The sequence below is a fragment of the Vespula pensylvanica genome, chromosome 16 (genome assembly GCF_014466175.1).
Source record: "Vespula pensylvanica isolate Volc-1 chromosome 16, ASM1446617v1, whole genome shotgun sequence".
Classification (NCBI taxonomy): domain Eukaryota; kingdom Metazoa; phylum Arthropoda; class Insecta; order Hymenoptera; family Vespidae; genus Vespula; species Vespula pensylvanica.
The window spans coordinates 3,414,376-3,426,812 of NC_057700.1; the positions used below are offsets into that span (position 1 = coordinate 3,414,376).

The 12,437-nt window shown below is 29.6% G+C and overlaps 1 long non-coding RNA gene across 1 annotated transcript in view; it reads right to left on the reverse strand.

The window, feature by feature from the left end:
* The window catches only part of LOC122634858, a 34,866-nt gene extending 25,174 nt beyond the window's left edge, over window positions 1-9,692 (reverse strand). Inside the window, exon 1 of the long non-coding RNA XR_006328492.1 lies at window positions 9,568-9,692. This is a non-coding gene — a long non-coding RNA (uncharacterized LOC122634858). The remainder of the gene's footprint in view (window positions 1-9,567) is intronic.
* Window positions 9,693-12,437: the final 2,745 nt, after the last annotated feature.

Sequence of the window (12,437 nt, forward strand, 5' to 3'; positions counted from 1 at the left end):
AGAGAGAGAGAGAGAGAGAGAGAGAGAGAGAGAGAGAGAGAGAGAGCAAGAAATTGCAGCAGTTGGTAGACATAAAATGTTCACCTAGTCATATCTCTTCAAGATTACCTACATATAGTTCGAATATAATGTCTTTCTATGTCTACTTTTTACATAGATTAAGAAATATTAACTTCTTTTTTCTCGTAATCAAATATACATAACGTAAAACTCGAAAGAAAGTAAATCCATCTTTTCTTTTTTCTTTTTTTCTTTTGGTATATCTTCGAATGGTGAATGTGCATGTTCAATGTTCGTAATAGTATGAATAGGTATATCATCGATCGGGTTTGAGAAAGAGTAAACGTATTTTGCTTACACGCGAACTAGCACGAGCATTAACTTCAAATCCGTGTCGTCGTCGTCGTTGTCGTTGTCGTTCTCATAATAGTCGAAAAGAACGTAATAATAAACGTAGCGCGATTCGCGAACATGATAACATCGTCTGTGAGTTAATGGCATTTTGCCTAATAATCGTACGACAGTCCATTGTGCATGCAAAACTTTCGACATTTTTTAACATGTCGAAACTCTTTTGGAAGATAGATAGATACATAGATAGATAGAGAAAGAGAGAGAGAGAGAGAGAGAGAGAGAGAGAGAGAGAGAGAGAGAGAAAATGAGTATTCGATTGAGGACACGCTCGACACTGTTTTTTTCTAACTCGAATTCGTCTTAAATTCATTCCCTGTTGAAACTACAACGACAATGTCGACGATGAAGACGACGAATCGATTACAACGAGTTTCTACCTACCGAGATTTTCTGTAATACGACACAGATAAAAAAAAAAATATAAAATTCGATTCGAATGATTCGAACTGATATGATATTAAAAGAGGATGAATATATTCAAACATGTTGTAAGAGTTGAGATAAGAATTGATCTATTTTCAATATTATTCACATTTTTATTATATAAACATACTTTCAAATTTATTTAAATAAGTTTGAAAAATTGGATAATATGAGATTCTAGATTGTTTAAAAAAGAGAAGAGGAAGAAAGAAAGGAACTCAAAACGATATGTTCGCCTCTTCTTTGAATAATTTCGAAAATTGGTTTCTTCTTTCTCCTTTTTTCATTCATATTTTTCATAAGTAGATTATAAATAAAGATGACTAATAAATTTTTATTAAAAAATCCGCGATTAATTATGATCATGATAATTAGTTTAGCTAGTTTATGCTGAACGACTAATTGTATGGATTCTTTTCCTGTTTAAATCGTCTTCGAGTAAAGAGATTTTGTCGATGAATAATTTCAGCGAACTATCATTATCTCTCTCTCTCTCTCTCCCTCTCTCTCTCTCTCTCTCTCTCTTTCTCTTTCTCTCTCTTTCTCTCTCTTTCTCTCTGTAAGACTACTTAATGGAAGTGGGTGAGAAGGACTAGTCGTTTGCGTTACCAATACACCTATGTAGAGAAGCATAATATTCGAAGCTGGCAGGAGGCGTGGAAATCACCTGCATAATCTCTACATCGATTCGTGCTTGGAATAAGTTCACGAGAATGCCAACGATCGTACCAATGCCGTAAGCCAGCTCTGCCAAACTAAGGATTTCAAAGCCATTGCATTTGTTTGAGTTCACGAGTATTCGGTTGAGTTCGTATTTACTATGCTTTGAATAAGCCCATTGTACCATTATCACTATTTTATTATTTACCCGAACGAAATTTTAAAACATTTAAAGAGAATGTTATTTAATTATAATGTCATTTAATTCATTATATTAATTTTAAGTATGCCAGAGATTTAAATTTATTAGAAACTATTGTTTACAATTTCATTGATTATTGACATAATCAGTTTTTATTGATTTTCAATGAATTAGAAGTAGACAAAATCATATCCGTTTCAACGAAGTGATTTCATTGTTCCCCGTGAACTTTGTTATAGATATGCGATGATAGGTCTGACCATATCGTACTGTATATCACTGAGCTACTCTATCGTATTGTATATTACTGAAGTACTGTACCTACCCTATTGTATCGTACTGTTTAATATTGAAATATGTTTCATACTGAAATATATTTTATATTACTGAAATATTATAGTATGTCGTACTGTATACTATCGAAGTTTGAAATCTATTCAAAACAAGGTGAAGCTCTTTAAAATTCTTAAAAAATTCGCGTAAAACTATATTACGGTATGTATAACTTTTTATAAATGCCGCGTTCTAAGGAGAATTGTTTTCACTTATAAATACATTATTACGTATTGGAAATAATTAAGTTTCATAAGAAAATCTTTTATATCAAAAAGAAAAAAAAAGAAAATTGTATAAGAAAATATTCATTCAAAAAATATTAGTTATTACATTTGCATACTTCGTTCGTATATATATATATATATATACATACATATGAACGTTTGTAATTTTGAATTAATGTTTCTTCTTCATGAATTTCTATAGAAAATTAAAAAAAAAAAAGTAATAACAAGAATAAAAAATAAATAAATAAAAAAATGAACGCGTGTTCATGATCTTTATAAAAAAAGAAAGGAAACAAGAAGAACGATGTTGTGTAACAATTTTTCATGATCACTTTGTCGAAAAACAAACAATTTTTCGTTATTTTGGCTCTTCTTTTTTTGATCGTCTAATACGAACGATTAATCATCGAACACTCTACTATATATCTTGATCTCTTTCTATTTTGGCAACACGCGAGCTTCGAATTCCTGCGCATCGTGGGGCTCTCGTATTACCGCAATAAGTCTCCGCATTACCGGCTCGAGCGTGTTACGAAAGGATAGGCTGTTTGTACGCGGCTGTTATTGGCAGGAACCATACATACGTACGATAATACGACGTATAGGACAACGTGAACCGCCCACGTTCATTGCCTAATGGCTCATATCGCGAACACACGAATTGGTTCTGCACACTGTCTGTTTTCTCCCTACCTTTTCTTTCCTTTACACACACACACACACACATATGTATATGTATATGTATACATGTATGTGTCTATGTATGCCTCTCTCTCTTTCTCTGTATACGTATATGTGGGTGAGTGGTGCATGTATACGTTTGTGAATGTGCATCCGCGAACGTGAATGCAAAAGGACGTTCAGCTCGACGTTTGTGAGCGTCGATAACCCGTACCAGCTGGCGCACTTGCTATAACACCGATGCTTGTGGCGGATTTCGAATTCGACGACGATTCAAAACGGAACGAACGTAACACGTGCGACCATACGCGAGAGAGAACGCAGCGCCATTTTATTTTTCTCACGAACCCGCACACTCCTATTCTGTATCGCGACGTTCCTTCGTAATAACGTTAAGAACTTTCGTAGTTTTGCTTTCTTTTTCTTTTACTTTTTCTTTTTCTTTTTCTTTTTCTTTTCTTCGTTCTTTCTTTTTTGTTTCCATGGAGAATATAATAAAAATGATGAAATGTTTTGTTCCCCCGACTCGAGGGAGAAGATCGTTGGATTTTGAAATTTTGGTTCTTCTTTCTTTTTCTTTTTTTTTTTATTCAAAAGAACATTAAATCGATCAACGCTCTGATTATAATGTATTATAATGTATATTTTTAATATGATAATAAATTTATCAATGCGCATAAATGCATATAATTTTTAACAATAAAGAAAAAAAGAAGAAACTTAATGAACTTCTACATGTCATAAATAGAAAAAGAAATTTTATAAACTTTCGAAATCGGAGTAATAATTTTTTTTTTATTGGATGGATATACGTTTTGTTAATCTCATTGACAAATTTAATCAATTATTATCATCAATTAGAACACGATTTAATGAGAATACTTTTCTACAGGATAATTTATTGTTGAATTATTAACAGATTGAATCAGCTTTCATTGTTATCAAAGATATATAACATCGTGTGTATTATGTTGGTTTCGATGAGCAAGTAAATTCAATACTTTGTAGGGAACTGAATAGTTCGAATAATATGTTTCGATAACAGACGAATTGAAGGTTCTATCGTACGAACACGGAATTTTGTAAGGGTGCCCTAGCGATGAATTAATTACATATCGTTCATTTCCGGATCATATTAGCTGCTCTATTCTAATTATAGTCCCATTAGAATTAATTACCTACATATTACATTTCTTTTAAAAATGATATAAATTTTACTTACGTAAAAAAAAAAAAAAAAATAAAAAAGAACGGGCCAATCCGATCTAAAAAAAATTTAATAACAACACTTAATTGTAAAAATACATTTCCATTATCGATTAGTGAGACGTTAACCTTTTGAAATTCCAATTGAATTAATTAATAAATAATGTTGTATCGATTTATTCAAATCGAAAGAATTTATCGGACGAATATATTTTCTTCAAAAGATTTTAGATTATTTCAAGAAATTAATGTAGTTCCCCGTGTACGTGCATGCGCACTAACGAAATAAGAGAAATGTTAATGAAATTGAACCGCGTAATAGAGTATGAGAACTTGTCCGAATTTAATTAGAGAACAAATTTAGCTCACAATTAAGCAGCTCTGCGAACGTGTGTGTTTATTTGTATGGATCTGCATATGTGTGTGTGTGTGTGTGTGTGCGCGTCTTTAAAGAGAACCGTCGACGACGATGTCGACGACGACGACGACGACGACGACGACGACGACGACAGTGGTAGCGGACGATTCGAAGTAACTCGAGGAAATTCTACAGCAAATTTCTAGCTAGGTTGGTAGAAATGGAAGATAGTTACTACCATGCCAAGAGAGAACATGGAGACTGTTCTAATGCTTTTTGTCTTCTATTTCTCTCTCTTTCTCTCTTACTTTGTAAAGTTCTAAAATCGTTCCCGAAAGTCTTACGATTCTCATTTGAGCACATTTTCTTTTTCGCTTAACACTCTCTAAGATTCGAAAAATGTCGAGTTAATCGTCTAACATACCAAGATATTATTATTCCAAATTCATTTCACGATTAAATATTATTTTCTGCAGAGTCGATATACAGTAAACTATGTTTAGTTAATCGATATTATCAATATTGTAGGGTCGTTTTTTATTTGTCCTTTTTATTTGAAAGATTTAAATTTATACTTTTATTAATATCGTGCGTTATATTAGTTTACGTATTCCTCTTCTTCTAACTATACTATATTACGTCTATAGGTATATTATTTCTATACTTAACATTTATTCTGGAAACTCATTATATTTGAAATGGAGCATTTAAACGATTCTAATTTCATCGGAAAATAAATCTAAACTTATTCTTTGGTCGTTCGTACATAGAGTAAAAAGTTCTTGGTCGGTCATTTTGATTTCTAAGGCTTTGTCAAGTCACGAAAGAAAACGAGCGTAATGGAAACGAACGTTAATGCATTTCCTTGCTCAGGATAATAAGGGAAAACGACAGAGGAGCGAACATATTTGGAGTTGAACATTTTTCTCTAAGTACATAGTTTACCCTTGCGAGATAAGGAATATTATTAGTCGGAACTTGTGGTTGTTTGGTAGCACCAAGCAAGTTAACAACAATACTGCTAAGGGTACTACAAAAGAAGGAAAATCGCTGTTGTTTTCTAGCTCCTTTATACTTTTCTGTTTTTAACTGATAATAGAAGGAAATAAGGTCATTCTTTAACAATAGAAATCATTGAAATTCACGTATTACAACTATTTTTTCTCGCATTGAAATTCGTAGAAAAGGATAGAAAAAAATTAAAAACAAAAAAAAAATATTCGAAAAACAAATCGAACGAACGATCGATCTGTCGAGCTGACCCAAAAAAGAAAAATAACAAATATCTCGGCATTCATGGTATTTTTTACATTTAAATGTAACAACAGTATCACCTCCTTTTTGACAATTAGGTCAACCCAATACTATAGCGTTCTATATTATTACAACCTAGATGCAACCCTACCCTATTATACTCGGGAATTGACCGATAAATAATGTAGACCTTTTAATTATTTTATATTCTAAATAAACGCTAGGATTATTTTCTGACAATTCAACCTCATAAAATATAATGCTAACTGTATTATAGATACCATTAGACTTGTTAATAATTAATGTCACAATTTCCAATTAAAAGCATAGATTCTATCGTACGTACTATTTATTGATTATTTAAACATGAAAGAAATAATAGATATTCCAATATTACTAATTGACCGATCAAACATTTACATGATGTAATTTAAAAAAAGATAAATCGAGAGTAGCGAAAGATAAAAAAGAACTTCGTTCAAATTCGACGATCACTTCCCCTCTTTTTTTTTTTTTTCAAAAAATTCGGTTAAAAATTAATTCAATGATACGTTGAATTTCGATCGTGTCGTCCTAAAAAAAAAAAAAAGAAAAAATCTGGATGCCACTGCGGCGGAAAATTTTTCGAACGAACGTACATGTTGGATAACTTTAGGTTTACTTTCGAACCTAAAAGAACCTAGCTTCAAGGCTTTTCCCCTTGTAACCAACATTATTGCACGTTTTCTCTTTACTCCATCTTTTTCCACCCTCCAACCCTCTTTCTCTCCCTTCTCCTTTCTTGTTTGGATGTCGCGCGAGTACCTTCTCTAGGAAAAGTCGATTCTCGTTGAGTAAGAGAACGTTTCCTTCGAATTTCTCGCGGGTATTTGTCAGGAAACGGAGAACGAGTGTGTGATAGACTTGAAATCGTGCTTGTCGACGCGTAAAATTTACTTCCTTACTGTATATATATATATATATATATTCTTTTCTCATATACACATACACATACACATACAATAACCTCGAATTCTATTACTTTTTTCCTCTCTCTCTCTCTCTCTCTCGCTTTCTCTCTCTGTATATGTATGTGTTTATCTATATATATATATATATATATATATATATATATATATATATATATGTATGTATGTATGTATGTTTATAGACAAAGTATTAAAGAAACTATTGCATTCGAATTTTAAAAATATGTTTCGGATTGATCAATAAGTAATGATCAATAAAAATGTTTTCAATATTTTATAGAATATTTAAGTAAAAAAAAAATTTTGAATAAATAAACAATAAATAATATAGTGGATTTTGTTTCTTTTCTTCTTCTTTTCTTTTGTATTTTTATTCTTACAAAATACGTTTCCTTTAGGAACATTATCTCTCTCCGAGTTGGATATATTAATTTCGAACGTATCACTTTGCTTCAAAATTTTTGAAATAAAAATGATCGGTTGTTTTCTTTTTTTGTTTATCGAAATAAAATATAACAGAATACCATTTTTGACAGACAAATTTTGATAAAATTAAGAATATAAAATGCAAAGTGTCAATCATGGTTATAATTCATCGAGAGTTATGAAAAATACTTTTTGAAAATAATTGATCTTTGATAAAAAGTATCAACCAATTTTCAAAATTTTATTTAACGTTAATATTGTAATTTTTAATAAAAAAGAAAACAAAAAATGCTAGCATTGTTCGTTAATTGATAAAATACTAAAAATTCTGACATTACGTATTGATCAACTTAACAGATAAAAAGAATTTGGTTTCCCTTAAATGCATATGGAGATATAAAATTCCAACATATTAATAAATTTAATGTAATTTCATACATAATATAACAATATGCATACAACAATATAATTTTTCATTAAATTTCATAACAAATATTCTGATAATGTGATGTTTCCATTATTTTAATTTTACTATTTACTTAATATCCGATGTAATATCTCTTTTTCTTAAAAAAACTTGTCACATTTCATTAAAAGATCAATATTATATGTTTCATATTGTTTCCTTTCTTTTTTTATTTTAATTAATTACTTAAATAAACTAAATATTCATTAATGAAGTTGCATTCAACGGTTCGAATTGATGTATCCTTTCAGAACGATATTATAAAAGAAATATTGCATTATAGATTAATGTAATTATTGTATTGTAGATTATTGTAAATTATGAATCAATGATTAGTGATTTATACACGTTGGAAACTTTCAAACGAAACGTGTGTCTTACGTTACCGCGGGAATTATCGTTCAAGTTTCTCTCAGTTATGTGTTCCGACATTGATGTGACCACTAAGAACCATAGATTCACCCTTGAGATGCATTACTCAATGGTGTTAACTCCTTGGGGTTCTTTTTGCCATGAATTACAAAAATTTGAATTTAAAAAAAACTAAATAATACCTAAAGTAGTATGTGAAAGCAAAAATATCTGCGTGAATATATATATCGACAAAATTTTGTTACTTAAATTTAACAATTTTCGACGTAGAAGTAAACACGATATCGTAGACCGAATGTTTTCTTCTTTTTTTTTTCTATACTTAATTATTTGTGTGTTTATAAATACGAGAGATACGTAAATAAATTTTAGACGAACGTTTAAAAATATCAAGTTCCTTTGAAAATAGAAAATAGTTTTTGTCTGTTAACAAATAATAAAGATCGTTAGCCAATTCATAAATTAATACGTGATGATATTTCGAGAATTATCTGTAAAATAATCGAGAATCTGAAATTTAATTATGAATAGTAATTATAAAGTAAAATATTTATGGATCAAATGTTTTCAAAATTTTATTCCATCTTCAAGAATCTTTAAGAGTACAAAGTACCCACGTACTTTTCACAAGTCTAAACTGTAAATTTATATTGGAGGCATTTCAGGAATACATAAAACATTACTAATCCGACCACTTTCCTGAAATCACGTACTTGAATATTTGATCAAGAGAGAGTAACGCCATAAAACATTTTTCTTGACGAACAGAAATGCATAAAATGTCTATTGAATTTGTATATATCGATCCTACTTTTATTAATATTAATGTTACTTATCAAAATTATTATTTATTCTTTTCTGTTTTTATATGCATGATTATTTAAACATATGCATTTCCTTTGAAATAATTAACAATTTTATCTTTTTGTTTGTATCATTTTCTATATATACGTATATACATATACATAATTGTTTACACTTATAACTACAAACTTATTAAACTTTAATTCACTGACCAATACCAATCATTTAATGATCATCTCTTTGTTCTGGTTGCTCGAATAATCCCTGTTTCTATTATTAAAATTTTATTGAAGAAATTCATTCATCGAATATTGATGATCTCAACGATAAGGATTGTTAACGAAACGATCGAGACCGTAAAGCAAAAGAATACAAATCTCTTCAAGTTAACAATACAATAGATACACTCATATACTTCCTATCATTACGCTAATACAATTTTAAATTCGATAACATCGTCAGAATAAAATATATTTTTCCCGAAGTATTGGTATTCATTAAAATTTTACAACGAGTAACAATCGTATTTCGAATTCTATCGAACGTTTCTTTTTCTTTTTTTCTTTTATTTTCAATTTTATATCTGGCAATCATACTTCGCATTTATATATTTTTTAATTTTGTTTTATGTAAACAGTATACACAGATTTCTATATAAAAGGATATATAACTCTTTTAAAGTTACGTATCACTCGAATCATTTCCCTTCGGTGAAATTAAAATAATTTTGAAAAAATCATTAATACGGAAAAATACACTTTTTATCTTACCTGATATTTATTATTGATGTTAATGGGATTTGTAAAACATTCACGAACCTACGTGCACTATTAAACAATTTTATAACTTTTACATTCGAGGAGAATAAAAATTATTAGATTTACGTACGTGCGTATATACGTATTACGAAGCCGAACGTTTTAATTGAACTGAAGCTTCAACCTTTATTCTGATAAAAGTACGAATGAATGTTTACTGATATGAATGGTTTGTTTTATAAATGTCATGACCTAGATTGTGTATTTACGTACGTTTGCATGTTGATAGGTCGTACAAATTCTAACGTAGATGTATACTATGTGTGTACATAAATAGTAATATGACTAATGTGATAAATCAAAGTCAAGTATTTATTTACAATGAAATGACATAATATTGGACCATAAAGAGAGAGAGAGAGAGAGAGAGAGAGAGAGAGAAAGAAAGAAAGAAAAATAGACTACAAAGTATATATATACATATGTATTAATATTATATTTAATTACTATTAAGATATAACGTAATAGATAAAAGGAGAAAAAAATAATACTAATATATAACAAATAGATTAATGATAATATAAAATAGATATATATAAAACTATTAATTTTCTTTTAAATTAAAATATCTTAGATTTTAAAACAAGTTTTTTTTTTCTCCTTCTTTTTTCTTTCCTCTGCAAATAATCAAAGTAGTGATTTATTCATCAATCGAATCAAAGGAAATGAGAGAGAAATATAGACACGCGGAGAGAAAACGTGGATAAACGGATGATCTACTAGATAATGATAGCGTACGAACCATCTATTTGATTGTCTCGTTTAAATCGAGACAATGTGGACGAGGTACGATTTCATTCGTTCCATTAGAAGTCGTTGGACCAATATTTAAAAGTCTATTTTCCCTTTGTCGACGTTCATTCAATACGACGAACAACGTAGGTACATATGTACAGTTCGAAGCTCGTTAACGTGAATGAGGAAACTCAACTCAAGGTAACTCAATTAGCCATGAAAACGTCGAAATGGCTATTAGAAGACGTCTGATCGATGGAAACTATTAGCTTCGATAGCATCTCGTTCGAGTTCTCGTTCGAGTTCTCTCTCTCTCTCTCTCTCTCTCTCGCTCTCTCTCTCTATCTCTCTTTCTCTGTCTGTCTTTCTCTATCTCTCTTTTTCTATCTCTCTTTCTCTCTTGGCTTAATAAGTTTTAGCAATATAAGTGCTACTTCATGAGTTTTCTAATTTCGTGAAATAAGTTTTCGCGTTGAAATATCTTTCGATTTATTTTCCAAGTTAATTGTAGATTACTCATTAGCGAATATATTGAAAGAGGAAAGTCAATGTTATGGTACCAAAGAAAACGATGTTTTCGTTATTTTTTTTTTTATAAATGAATCAATATGCTTATATATATATATATATATATATATATATATATAAAATTCTTGTGTATTATTAATTTAAATATTTAAAAAATACTTTTGAAGAATAATAATATCCATTTTATCACTTTTTTTAAAAGTCATAGCGTGTTTTATAACGTGTCAATGTTATTATTTGAGTCGATGAATTTTTAGTTAAATCAAAGATTATTAAAGACTAGTACCATCTTAAATTATATCTAATATAAAGATTGTTTTGAAAAATTATTTTTTTAACAAAATGAATTGGAGTAATTTTGGAGAAAAAGAATGTTACAGAGCTTAAGAAAAAAAAAAAAAGAGAGAGAATTGCTCAGTTCTTTAAACCGGTTGGAAAAATAAATCTTTTTTAATAAAAAGATTTTTCATTTAATTAAAAACAATCTCGTTTGAATCCTGTGGAGAATTCATATCGGCCGAATAAAAATTCATTGGGATACGTGTGAATCCAGTTGGAAGTATGTAGTTTTGTGGAAAACGTGTTTTTTTAAAGTTTAACAATCGTATGCAAACGATCATAACTCCATAACTACAATTTTGTTAGTAGTTTGAATTTTGGTGTAACAAAAAAACAAGATATTTTGATATTTTCGAAGAATCTCATTGACTCTCTCCCCTAATTGAAATCGAATTGGAATAGCAAAGGATATATTTTTATTTAAGTTCATTTCGTCTTCATCTTTATTTTTATAAATTACGGTAAATATATTTCGAACATATTCGCTACGATTCGCTGATTTAAATAAAACTTTTCGTCGAGCATGATCTACGGTAGATTTTCAACGTAAATTTGTTATTGATTCATCGACACGACATTTATTGTAAGTGACTTTAAAAACGATTTTACTTTATAGAAAATATACAAAATAAAATTACGCGAATGGTAGAAACATTCTTGTTAGTTTTCCGATCATGCGAATTTTGAAAAGTTAATCGGATAACATAAATCCAGCTTTTAAAATAAATTCTATCGAAATGAAATAAAAACGATTTTATTTTCGTTTTTATAAATTATTTTATAAAAAACCGATTGTCCGTAATTATTAATATACAAAATAAAATGAAATAAATAATGACAAACGTTCTTGTTTGTCTCTCTCTCTCTCTCTCTCTCTCTCTCTCTCTCTCTCTCTCTCTCTCTCTCTCTTGCTCTCTCTCTTTCTTTCTGGGTTATAAAGATTTCGAAGTAGAAAATGGTATAATATAAATCCAACATTTAAGATAAATTTTATCGGAGGAAGCGAAGATAACAATTCGTTTATATTTCGAAAATGATCTGAAGAAAGGGATAAGCGTTTCTTTAACAGGGATCTACTTGATATTTTATAAGGGTTATGCTCGAAACGTTACGAGGTAACTTTCGCAGAAGAATACAGAAACGTAGAGAAGGTTATCTGAAATTTTTCTCAAAATCTTGCTATCTTTCTATCGATAACCGATATCGAACGCGGGAACTGC